Here is a 12,592-nt window from a genome sequence, read left to right on the forward strand (position 1 = left end):
TGACCTACAGATTGACCAGTCCTTCATTTCTGTAGCTTCACTAAATCAAACGGTGACAGCATTTTTCGCCCATACACTACCTCATATGGAGACAAACCAGTATTTGTATGGACTTTTGCATTGTATGCGCATACAATATGCCTCAAATACACGTCCCACTGATGATGATGAGAATCCACATAAAGACTCAGCATCTTCCCAATTGTTCTGTGTACCTGTTCTGTCCTTCCATTGGCCTGTGGATGCAATGCGTTTGTCCTCAACTTCTTTACGTTCAACAATTTACACAGTTCCTTCATTAAACCTGACATGAAGTTGGTCCCTTGGTCAGTAATTATTGTCTCTTGTACACCAAACTTCAAAATCCAGTTATTTACTAATGCTTGCATGACCATTGCTGCCTGTTGATTTAGTACAGCCATCATCTCCACATACCTCGAAAAATGGTCTATTATTGTCAGAATGAATCTGTTCCCCAATGGTGTTTGCCTAAAAGGTCCTAAGACATCAATCCCCAGAAAAGAAAATGGACATGTCGCTTCTGGTAATCATTGCAGCTGTATCTGTTTCCGAATCAAATCTGCTCTCTGCGCGCACGGTATACAATTATTGACATACTGATCCACATCTCCTTTCCTACCTCTCCACCAATACCTCTCCGCCACTCTCCTATTCGTCACTCTACATCCTCCATGACCAGATAACACGTGATCATGTGCTTCCTTTAAAACCTCATCCCTCAACTTCGCTGGCACTACTACCCTTGGCCCTAACTTTGTTTCACTACACAGAAGACCTTCATACTCATTAAACTGTGGCTGTATCCAATACAATTTACAATCATTGATTGCATCCTATAATTTTTCCCATACTGCTAGGTCATAACCTATGACTTCTACTTTCGCCACCTTCCTACTTAGTGCATCCGCATTACTGTGCTTCTTCTCAGGCTTGTGCCCCACCTCGTAGTAGAATTCACTAAGCCTCACAGCCCATATAGCAAGTCTAGTGGACTGATCCTTCAACCCCAACAACCACTTCAATACAGCATAATCTGTCACTACCCGAAATCTTCTCCCATATAAATAACATTTAAAATATGTGATTCCATAAATTACACTAAGCATCTCCCTCTCTGTTGTTGAGTAATTCCTCTCTGCTGCATTCAACTGCCTAGACGCATAGGCTACAGAATGTTCTTTCCCATCAATTTCCTGACTAAGAACACACCCTAATGCTTGATTTGATGCATCGCATGCTAGTATAAACTCCTTTTCAACATCTAGAAACACAAAAACCAGACTTGATGTTAACACTTCTTTCAGAATGTCACACACTTTCTGACACTCTTCTGTCCACTCAAATTTCACACACTTCCATAACAATCACGTCAACAGCTGTGCTAAATCTGCAAAACCCTTCACAAACTTTCGATAGAAATTGTAAAGTCCGATGAATCACTGCACTTCCTTAACTGTTTTTGGTTCCCAAAAATCCCTTACAGCCTGTACCAACCTCAGATCTATTCGCACTTCATCCTTACTGATAATATGACCCAAATATTTTACTTCTTCTAATGTGAAATGACACTTCTCCAGGCTCAATGTCAAACGAACTGCTCTTAACCTCATAAAGACTTCCCGTAACCGCTGTCTATTTTGCTCCATGCTACTTGAAAACACTACAATGTCATCCAAATAGAGAAGACACTGCCATGGTTTCAGAATCCTCAAGACACTGTCTAGCAACCTTTGAAATGTTGCTGGAGCATTTTTCAAACCAAATGGCATTCTGTTGTACTGGTAATGGCCTCCAGGTGTAGAGAAAGCAGTTTTTGGACGATCCTCTGGAGCCACCACCAACTGATGATAAAACACTTGTCAAATCCATCGTAGAAAAGTACTGGCACTGCCTTAAGTGATCCAAAGTTTCCGATTTGTTTGGAATGGGGTATGCATCCATTACTATCTTATTACCGAGGTATCAGTAGTGACAACAGAACTTGTATTTCTTAGTTCCATCCGTAGATTTTTTAGGCACAACAAGAATGCCTGCTCCCCAGCAACTATTACTATGCTCTATAATACCGTCCAAAAGCTGCTGATCAATGAAATCCTCCACAATCGGCTACAAATACCTCGGTATTCTGTGTGGTTTACAGTAAACAGGTGCTTCATTCCATGTTGGTATCCTATGTTGAACTAATGGAGTTACTGGTAACGGCCCTTGTGGAAAAAACAAATCTTTAAATTCCCACAATAATTCTTCCATATGCTCTTTTTCTCCTCCTTTCAAATGCTTAATTTTATCACGCAATGTAGTTCTATTGGCAGTTAGTGGTTGATCGCTTCTCCTACCTCTCAAACACCAGTCTTCGTCATCTGGCACATCTAAATTTGCTACTAAAACTCCTTTGCTCAAATTCATATCTACAGCACTAAAATTATCCACATTCACTGGAACTACTCACCTGTCGTTCCCCTCCTGTACGCGTACAACACTACATTTCACAAAACAACCCAGTGAACACAAAACTTCATTATCCTTCAATGGTTCAATAACACATACCGTACCCACAGGTAGATGTGACTCCACACTTACCCAGAGCGACTTCACGATGCCACTAGACACACACTCATGTGAATTAAGCCTTAATGCTAATGTACGCAGTTCAATTGGTTTGTTCATTACGTTGAACGCCCCTCGTGACAGCTCTGCATTGACAACAGTTTCCCCTAGTGGAAATAACATTCCACCAAGTTCCACAGTTCGTTGTCCAAGGTCATGATGTTGATGCAAGAAATCTACTCCTAGAATCGTGTAGCCCTTGCTCACCCATGGTACTACCTCCATGCATGCATTAAATCGGACTTTCCCTATGGAAATGTCAACTGTCACTGACCCCAAAGGCGTGACCTCCTTATCCCCCACTCCAGGCAACCTATGACATGGTGGGTCTAACTTCCTTTGTTCCATTATATCTTAGTAGCCACTGACACTTGCGCCCCTGTGTCCAACAAAATCTTAAACTTTTTAGTTCCTACGGATCCTGCCACTGAACATTCCACCTCTGCATACGTATTTGTAGCATTGAAATTAAACGGGAGCTCCCTTAGGTGGGTCTTGGGGTTCCTCTGCTGTTTAATGATTGTCCATCTCTCCTATCTCCACTTCTGCATCCTCCAAGCTGCTGATTTCCACCCCTTCCTCTATTCCTCGGTGACTGGGTACATTGCCTCTGCACATGTCCCGTACAACCACACTTATAACATTTTACACCTGCCGTAAACACTGTTTGCCTCACATGTACCCCTGTTGCCAAGTCTATTTCCTCACATTGAATTGCCAGCTAAATGGCCGAATACAAATCTTTCTGAGTCCCTTCACGCACTTTCCATGACATATGCACCGGTAACCCTCTCAAAAATATATCAAGTGCCCTTTGCTCGACCTCCTGCAACAGAACACTATTCGCTTCATTGATCTGACCCAACTCATAAGTATACTCATTAATTTCCCTTATCCTGGCCACAAATTTCTCCACCATCTCCCCCTGTCTCTTTGTCATTGTACTTAACCTCTCCCTAAAGTACCGAGCGCTATTCTGTTTCTTGTACCTTTGTAAAAGCCCTTTCTTTAACTGCTTAAAATGTCCTGCCTTCTGTTAAGTCCCATAGTGCTCAGAGCCATTTTGTCCTGCCTTCCTTAAGGCCTCAGAACACATTACATATGTTTTCCCTTCACCCAATAATCTAATCTTGGATATATGTAACAACTGCTCGTCAGAACAACCATTCAACACCGCTAAAGTCTCCAAGTCCTCCACAAATGAACGCACATCATCAGATGCCTTGCCAGAAAATGGAATAATCAGACTTGCGGTGACTGGATCAATCTCCTGCACCCTAGGCAACAACGGCTGATCAGATGCGGTTTCCCACTCACTTCTAGATGTTAATTCGTTTCTCAACTGCGTATTGCCTGCTGTGCTACTTTTTCCATCAAAATCCACACGGCTTCTGGTTCTGGAACCCCTTACGTCCTTGACTCTGCCATTGTGTTGCTTTCGTTCCCAGTTAGTCGTTTTGTTTCGGGATTAAGTACAAAAATAACCTGACTTCCTACAGCTCCATATCATCGCATTCAGTATCATCATACTGAAAGTAATTAAACGCCACAAAACGATGTTACTCCCTAAACATACTAACACTTACTCTGACAACAAAAAATACTATGCCCATGTAAAACATCTACAATGTAGCTTTTGACACTTCATACTCAAAATGCAAACAAAAAAGAAAGAAAACGTCCAACACTTAAAAGAACAATTTTGACAGCACTCTCCACATCTTGGGACTGTACTGCAGATGGTGGGCTCGAACATTGTACTGGACAGATGATGCCTGCTATTCTGACACCAACTGTTGTGGTATCAGATGCCAAATGCGGCGTATTGAAACTTGGTAAGAGCTTTCCAAATGATTTATTTGCTTCCACTACAGTGCTCCGTTAACCTCAGTCTGCATCACAGGGTCCTGTAATGCTGAGGAAGCACCCCAGCAGCCGGACTTGTATGCCACCTGCAGAGTTTCGATTATGTCAAGATGGCTGTGCCAGCAGCCGACTCAGCAGCCACCATCCCCATTGACTCCGCGCTGCTCCGCCGGGAGCCGTAGGCCAGCCCCACTGCGGCTTCTTCCTCATTGGCGTAGCTGAGAACGCGGCGGCAATGACCGCCCGCGTTCCGGCGTCTGAATCTGTGGCCCTCGCCTAGGAAGTCTCCAGCATGTGTGCGCGGCTGAGACAACTGCCCGCGATAGTGAGCCAAAGAGTGGCTCACTGCTGGCTGGCTGCGGTCCCGCGTCAGCCTCAGAGGGTCGAAACAACAACCTGCCGAGGACTGGGATGCTGTCGCCCCATCTGTTGCTGCGTGTAGCCCGTCGGTGTGACACGCCTCACCGTCCAGGAGAGCTGCCACACTTTAATAACTCTCGTTAGAAAACAACACCTATTTATACTCGGCTGCACATCTCTGTTTCACTAACGCACCGCTTCACGTCATGTACGCATAACACTTATGTTGGCTAGTGGCCCTTTTCTGCCTGTGACTTGTGCCATGGAAACTGCTGCGTGCGCCCTCTCTGGCAGTTCTGTGCCCCTGTGGCCTCTATTTGCCTTCGCAACTGCTGGTATATGTAACTTACTGCAATCCGGCCTGCACCTGGCTGTAACTCATGCTCTGAATATCACACAAAACTAACTTTCCCTATCCTAAATGGTAGTGCTGCTACAGTATTCATTTTACCCTCCAACTCTAATGAAAATTTATTTGGCTTTTTTCTGTACACATGAGATTTAAGTCACTGCATTTGGAACTGCCCTAAAACTCTTTCTGCATTACTTTGCTGTTCCAGTTTCATAATGCATACTGCAGCTATGAACCATGATGACAAACACATTAATACAAAAATGACTTTTATCAAATCTCTTTTATCATGGCAACAGTTCCTGAAAGTTGATCTACCTTTGAATGCACTTGCGTATGTAAATTAAACTCATCTGGCTCTTGAAGAGACAATGAGCAGAGTTAAATTCAGTGGCTCTCTAATAAATTGGTCTCAGGCTTTATGTCTTCTGCTGCTCCTTTAATATTGATGATTAGGAACTTCAACAATAGCTACCCAGTGTTCAGTGGTACACTTACTCAGCCCTTGTGCTATGACTGATTGAAAACTTTTCGCCTACCATCAGTAGGACTGAGTGCCACGAAGTTTATTTTGGAAATCAGACATAGTTGCAAAGAGAACTAAACAGAAGTCCTTGGTTAATTTTGCTTCACTGATATACAGAAAGATGTGAGGAAAATGATGCTTGTACACACTAAAAATGGAAGGGCCAAATACAGAAACGAATGTGTTGCTCAAGGTCAGCTGGACATTCATGCTTCACAATAGTGGGAAGAACATTTCAGACATTGATGGTAGCAACCTTGGGAGGATGAACATTGGTTCAGGCAGTAATTGAGGTGTTCTCTTCAGTTTCATACAGTATTGCTGTATCAACTAGTTGCTGCAGTATCTCATTGGAGTTTGATATTTGCAATATTAAAATTGAGGTTATCTGTTTCTTGTTGCTCGAGATTAATTCTAGAAAAGATGACATCCAATGGATAATAATAATAAAATTTCTTTGACATTAAATAAAAATTCAAACTCTAGAATAATACATTTTCAGAACACCATATGCATTATTCATCTGAATGTGTCAGGTAAGAATACAAAAGTATCTCAATGCAAATAAATGTGTGTCTTTGAGAATTTTCAGAAGCTACCATTGTCCTTTGTATAATCTATGAGCAATCTGAAACAACTCAGCGTTTGCGATTTAATTTCTTTCTAAAGAAAATTTTGTGTTACATCTAGCTTTCCTTTAAGAGGAGTAGCCCTATATATTTTCTGCATTTCTCATAAATTAGCTTGGTCTTTGAGTTCGATAACAACTATAATCAACATCATAATATTTTAGGAAACTAGTAATTTTTACCAGAGGAGGAGGAGGAGGAGGAAACTAGTGTTTAACGTCCCGTCGACAACGAGGTCATTAGAGACGGAGCACAAGCTCGGATTAGGGAAGAATTGGGAAGGAAATTGGCCATGCCCTTTCAAAGGAACCATCCCAGCATTGGCCTGAAACCTAAATCAGGATGGCTGGAGACGGGTTTGAACAGTCGTCCTCCTGAATGCGAGTCCAGCGTGCTGACCACTGCGCCACCCCGCTCGGTTTTTACCAGAGGTTTTCGTGTTGGCCTTAACAGAAATCTCATTTTGTGTACCTGCTTCTATTCTTATAGGGAATTAGCAATGTTTTAGTGCTACAGATTAAAAGATAATCAGCAGGTTTAAATTAAAGTCTTTTTTCACTGCACTTTAATACATTGCTCCAGCCAAAATGCAGCCCCTCTGTGAATGCTATTCTCAAACATGCGATGAGTTGGGTGACATTTGTAAACAGCTGGAAATCACCCTGACTACTATCAAACAATTGACAGCTGCTACCAGTCAGTGTGTTGGAAGAGCTCCCAAGAGCTGTGTACCTGTGATACCAGTACCAGAGGCACCTCAAGTACTATCCTCTCATGTGGATCCTTTCTCCTCTGCAGAAAGTACACGATCTGTCATTACCCGTCCACTTGACTGCAAGTAGCATGTCAATGGTAGATCTAGGCATCCTGTGTGGGGAAGATGGGGACCAGGGAGGACTCAGAGTGTTGTACTGCTCCCACTAAGAAACAAGTTTCATCAGGTGCTGCCTTTCACTGAAATTGAAACTGAGCCAATGGGACTCACACCACCTGTTGTGGGGAAACCTGTTATGTCCAGTGTCAGGAGTAGACAAACACAGAAGGGTAGGGCTCTATTAATCGTCGGCAGTTCAAATATATGGCAAACGATGGTACCTCTTAGGGAAATGGCAGAAAGGGACAGCAAAGGACACCAGGTGCACTCTGTGTGTATGCCTGGGTGCCTCATTCAACATGGTGAATGTTCTGGAGTAACCACAAGTGCCGGAATGAAGATGAAGAATGTAAGAGAAGAGATGGTGGTGAAACGACGTCGGCTAATGGTGCACTGATTAGGACCGCACCACAACGGGAGTGGCCTCTACAAGAGGCATGAACGTTGTAAATAGCAAAGGACTCGGATTTATGGTTCATGTCGCCCATCACTTGCCGCAACGTTGTAAATTGAAAGCTAAGTATTGTTGATCTTCTTGTCCTTCTTGTCTTTCACGACAGCATTCATGAATAAAACATTCTCAGTTTTCAAGCCACATCAATTCGAATAAAATTCTCAAGCTTTTGATGACCATCTCAACCATTGTCATCAGGAGTTCACTGACTGCCGGGGCTGCTACGGTTTCTTGCTTATATAGGCATGATGACATCATCAGCAGCCAGTCAGATAGACCCAATTTGGCACACATGCATAAGTCGATCCGGGCAGCTAGCGGAGCTATTGCCCATGGCAGCACTGGTACTTGAACGCCAACATTTTCCACCACCCTGTACACGAGAAAGTGGTCCTGAACACGTTGGTTCATAGAGCCAAGATCATCTCTGATGATGACCACCTACAGTCTGAATTGCAGAACTTAAAACGTGTTTTCAGGAAAAATGGATACAGCAAAAGAGACATCGCAAACACTTTCAAGGGCCACCAACGAAAGACACCTGGTGAATCAGTAGAAGAGGCCAAACAGATTGCATTCCTGCCATACTGTGGAGCAACTGGCAGCAAGTTAGGACGTCTGCTGCAGCAACATGGGCTAAGACCAGTGTTCCAGCCTGCCCCCAAGATATGAGATATGTTGTGCCCTGTTAAGAACAACATTGCTCTTCAAGTGTCCAGTGTGTATGGTGTACCCTGTGAATGTGGCAGCATGTATATCGAACAAACAATTCGCACAGTTGTGGAGCAATGTACTGAGCACAAGTGCCATATAAAACAAAGGGAGCTTGACAAGTTGGCCATAGCGGAGTATTGCCTAAAAAACGGACATAAAATACAGTTCAAAAATACAAAAGTGTTGGCTCATACATCTACATACTAGGACTCCGTTATAAAGGAAGTGACCAAGATTTCAAGATTTGTTTCAACAACAACAATTTCAACAGAGACCAGGGGTACATAGTCAGCAGGGCACAGGGACTGGCACTGGACATCAAAAGAAAGCAAAGACAGATGCACAACATGGAAGCGGCAGTTTCAAATGTGGCCCCTGCCCCTGGCACCACCAGATGTCACTGGTGCTGCCACGGGCAATAGCTCCGCTAGCTGCCCTGGTCGACTCAACTGCGTGCACCACATTGGCTGCTGATGATGTCATCATGCCTATATAAAGTGAGAAACCGTAGCAGCCCTGGCAGTCAGTGAACTCCTGACGACGATGGCAGAGATGGTCATCAAAAGCTCGAGGATTTTATCTAATTGCTACAGTTTGAAAACCGAGAATGTTTTATTCGTCAATCTTCTTATTTGTAATAAAAACTATTAATGTGACTTGAATTGTTGTGTAGCATTCTGAGAACACAACATCCTTAAGGCACCCTATACAAGACGAGTGGACAAGACCCCACAGTGATGAGGCTATTCCAAAGCTGTTGAGGGAACAGAGCGCAACCAAATGCAGATTGTGGTGCACATTGGAACAAATGAGGCCTGTCATCTGGGCTCCAAAGTCTCTCTTGGGTCATTCCAGAAACTGGCAAAGAAGGTTGAGAAGCCCAGCCTTGTGCATGGAGTTTCAATGAAGCTCACAATTTGCAGCATTGTCCCCAGAACTGATCGTGGCCCTTTGGTTCTGAGTCGAGTGGAAGGACTGAACCAGAGACTTCAAAAGTTCTGTGACAAGTTTTGCTGCAAATTCCTGGATTTGCATGACAGGGTTGAGAAATAGGTCAGGTGTGCACTACACTTGTAGCTGACTGTGTGTGGGGTGCAGACATGGGTTTCTTAGATTAGGTGACTCTCCATCCAATCCGGATAATGAGAGATGTAGGAAACCCACAAGTATCAGTGTAAGATTGAAAGAAATGCCTCCCACTGGTGAGAGTATTAAAATCCTAATGGTAAATTGCTGATACATTCATAACAAAGTGCCAGAGTTTGAAGTGCTCATGAGAAGCAGTGAAGCTCACACAATACTAGGTACACAAAGCTAGTTGAAACCTGAAATTGATATCAGTGAGATTTTTGGGGAAAATTTAAGTTTATATCAAAAGGATAGGTAAATGGGAAACGGGGGTGGTGCATTTGTTGCAGTAGATAAAAACTCAAATCCAATAAGATAGAAATTGAAGTTGGATGTCAGATTGTTTGGGCAAGACCCAGTATAAGGGGTCGACATAAAATGATAATTGGATTCTTCTGTTACCAACTAGACTCATCTTCTGATGTAACCAAGAACTTTACAGAAAACCTCAGTACGTAAGTTCTCCATTCATATTGTAATCATCAGTGGAGACTTTAATCATCCAACAATTAAATGGGAAAATTACAGTTTGGATAGCAGTGGGCATGGTAAGACATCCTGTCATTCTTCACTAAATGCCCTCTCTGAAAACTACCTAGAACAGATAATTAGGAACCCGACTTGTGGTGGAAATACATTGGATCTAATGGCAACAAATAGACCTGACATTTTTGAGGATGTCCACACTGAAACTGGTGTCAGTGACTATGCCGCAGTTGTGCCAACAATGATTACCAAAGTACAAAGTACAACTAAAACAAGCAGAAACATATACATGTTCAGTAAACTAGATAAAAAAAAACAGCAATGTCATATCTCAACGAAGAATTTGAAACTTTCAGCACTGGTCAGGAGCATGTAGAGGAACTCTGGCTCAAGTTTAAAAGAATAGTTAACCATGCACTGGATAGATATGTACCCAGTAGAACAGTTCATAATGGGAGGGAACCTCCATGGTATACAGTCACTGTAAAGAAACTTCTAAAGAAACAGAGATTACTGTATAATAAGTGTAAAACAAATCATGGGGCTATAGATAGAGAGATGCTGAATGAAACATGTTTGGTTGCCAAGAGAGCAATGCTTGATGCCTTTAATGACTACAGTAGCAGAATATTGTCAAATGGCATTTCACAAAATCCAAAGAAATTCTGGTCATATGTAAAAGCTGGTAGTGGCACCAAAGTTACGGTAGTGTCCAGTCCATAGCGACTGAGACAGGAACTGAAGTTGAGGGTAGCAAAGTATAAGCTGAAATGCTTAACTCTGTTTTCAAATGTTCCTTAACAAAGGAAAACCCAGGATAATTGCCTCAATTTAATCCTTGCACCACTGGAAAGATGAATGAAATAAGTATAAATGTCAGTGGTTTGAGAAAAAAAACCTAAAATCATTAAAAGTGGACAAAACTCCAGACCCCGATGGAATCCCTGTCAGATTCTATGCTGAATATGCAGCTGAGTTAGCCCCTCTTCCGACTACAGTAACACTTCATTTATATGTTTTTCTCATGTATACATTTTTCTCACTTATACATTTTTTATTTTTTGTGTCCCGACAAAATATTCACAGTATGACTATTGCTGAGATAGTTCAGTATGCATCATGGGACCTGGACGAGGAAGAAACTGATGATAGGGCTGATACAGAAGGGCCTCAGTATTCCTCCGTGATGTTTAATGATGCAGTAAATGCATGAAATAATTAAACAATTTGTGACACGCCACAATGTTTCTGACAAAATAATGACAGAGTTATCCCGTTTTGAGGGTACAGTGTAGGCTATTGCCGCATCAAAGGAAAAACAAGAAAAATTACAAACTTTTTTTTGAAATGACGTTTTCTTCTGTGTAGAGATTTACATTTTTCTTTATATCTTTATATCTTGCAGAATGTAACTTTTTTTTACTGGATTTTTCATTTGTGTTTACCAATCAATTTGATAGTATGGTGCTACATTTCATATGTACGTTTTTCACACTTTTAGTTTTTTTTTTTTTTTTTTTTTTTTTTTTTTTTTTTTTTTTTTTTTTTTTTTTTTTGTGTGTGTGTAGCTCATTGAAAAACATATAAATGAAGTTTTACTGTATAATCTATTGGAGATCCCTCAAACAAAAATCAGTTCCCAGTTCTTGGAAAAAAGGCACAGCTCACACCTGTCAAGGAGAAGGGTATTAGAAGTGATCCACAAAACTACTGTTCAATATCCTTGACATTAATTTGATGTAGAATCTTAAAACATATTCTGAGCTCAAACATAATGAGGTATCTTGAACAGAATGACCTCCTCAATGTCAACTAGCATGGTTTTTGAAGATATCTATCATGTGAAACCCAACTCGCACTTTTCTCACATGACATACTGAAAGCTTTTGATCAAGACAACCAGGTAGATGTTGTGTTTCTCGATTTCAGAAAAGTGTTTGACTTAGTACCACATCTATGATTACTATCAAAAGTACAACTGTAAGAGGTGTCAAGTGAAATTTGTGACTGGCTTGAGAACTTTTTGGTAGGGAGGGGACAACATGTTATCTTGGATGGAGAGTCATCGTCAGATGTAGAAGTAACTTCAGGTGTGCCTAGGAAAGTGTTGCTGTTCCCATTGAATATTAATGACCTTGTAGACAGTATTAATATAACCTCAAACATTTGGCAGATGATGCAGTTATCTATAATGAAATGCTGTCTGAATTAAACTGCATAAATATTCAGTCAAATCTTGATAAGATTTCAGATTCAGAGTGGTGCAAAGACTGGCAACTTGCTTTAAATGTTCAAGAAAGGAAAGCTGTGCACTTCACAAAATGAAAAACACGTAGTACCCTATGACTATAATATCAATGAGTCACTGCTCGAATCAGCCAACCCATACAGATACATAGGTGTAGCACTTTGTAGGGATATGAAATAGAATGACAACATAGACTCAGTCACGGGGAAAGCAGGTAGCAGATTTCGGGTTATTGCTGGAATATTGGGGAAGTGCAATCAGCTTACAAATGAGATTGATTACTAATCACACATGTGGCAGGTTCTACAGTATTGCTCAAGTGTATGG

This window comes from Schistocerca piceifrons, chromosome 6 (genome assembly GCF_021461385.2).
Source record: "Schistocerca piceifrons isolate TAMUIC-IGC-003096 chromosome 6, iqSchPice1.1, whole genome shotgun sequence".
Taxonomy (NCBI): Eukaryota; Metazoa; Arthropoda; class Insecta; order Orthoptera; family Acrididae; genus Schistocerca; species Schistocerca piceifrons.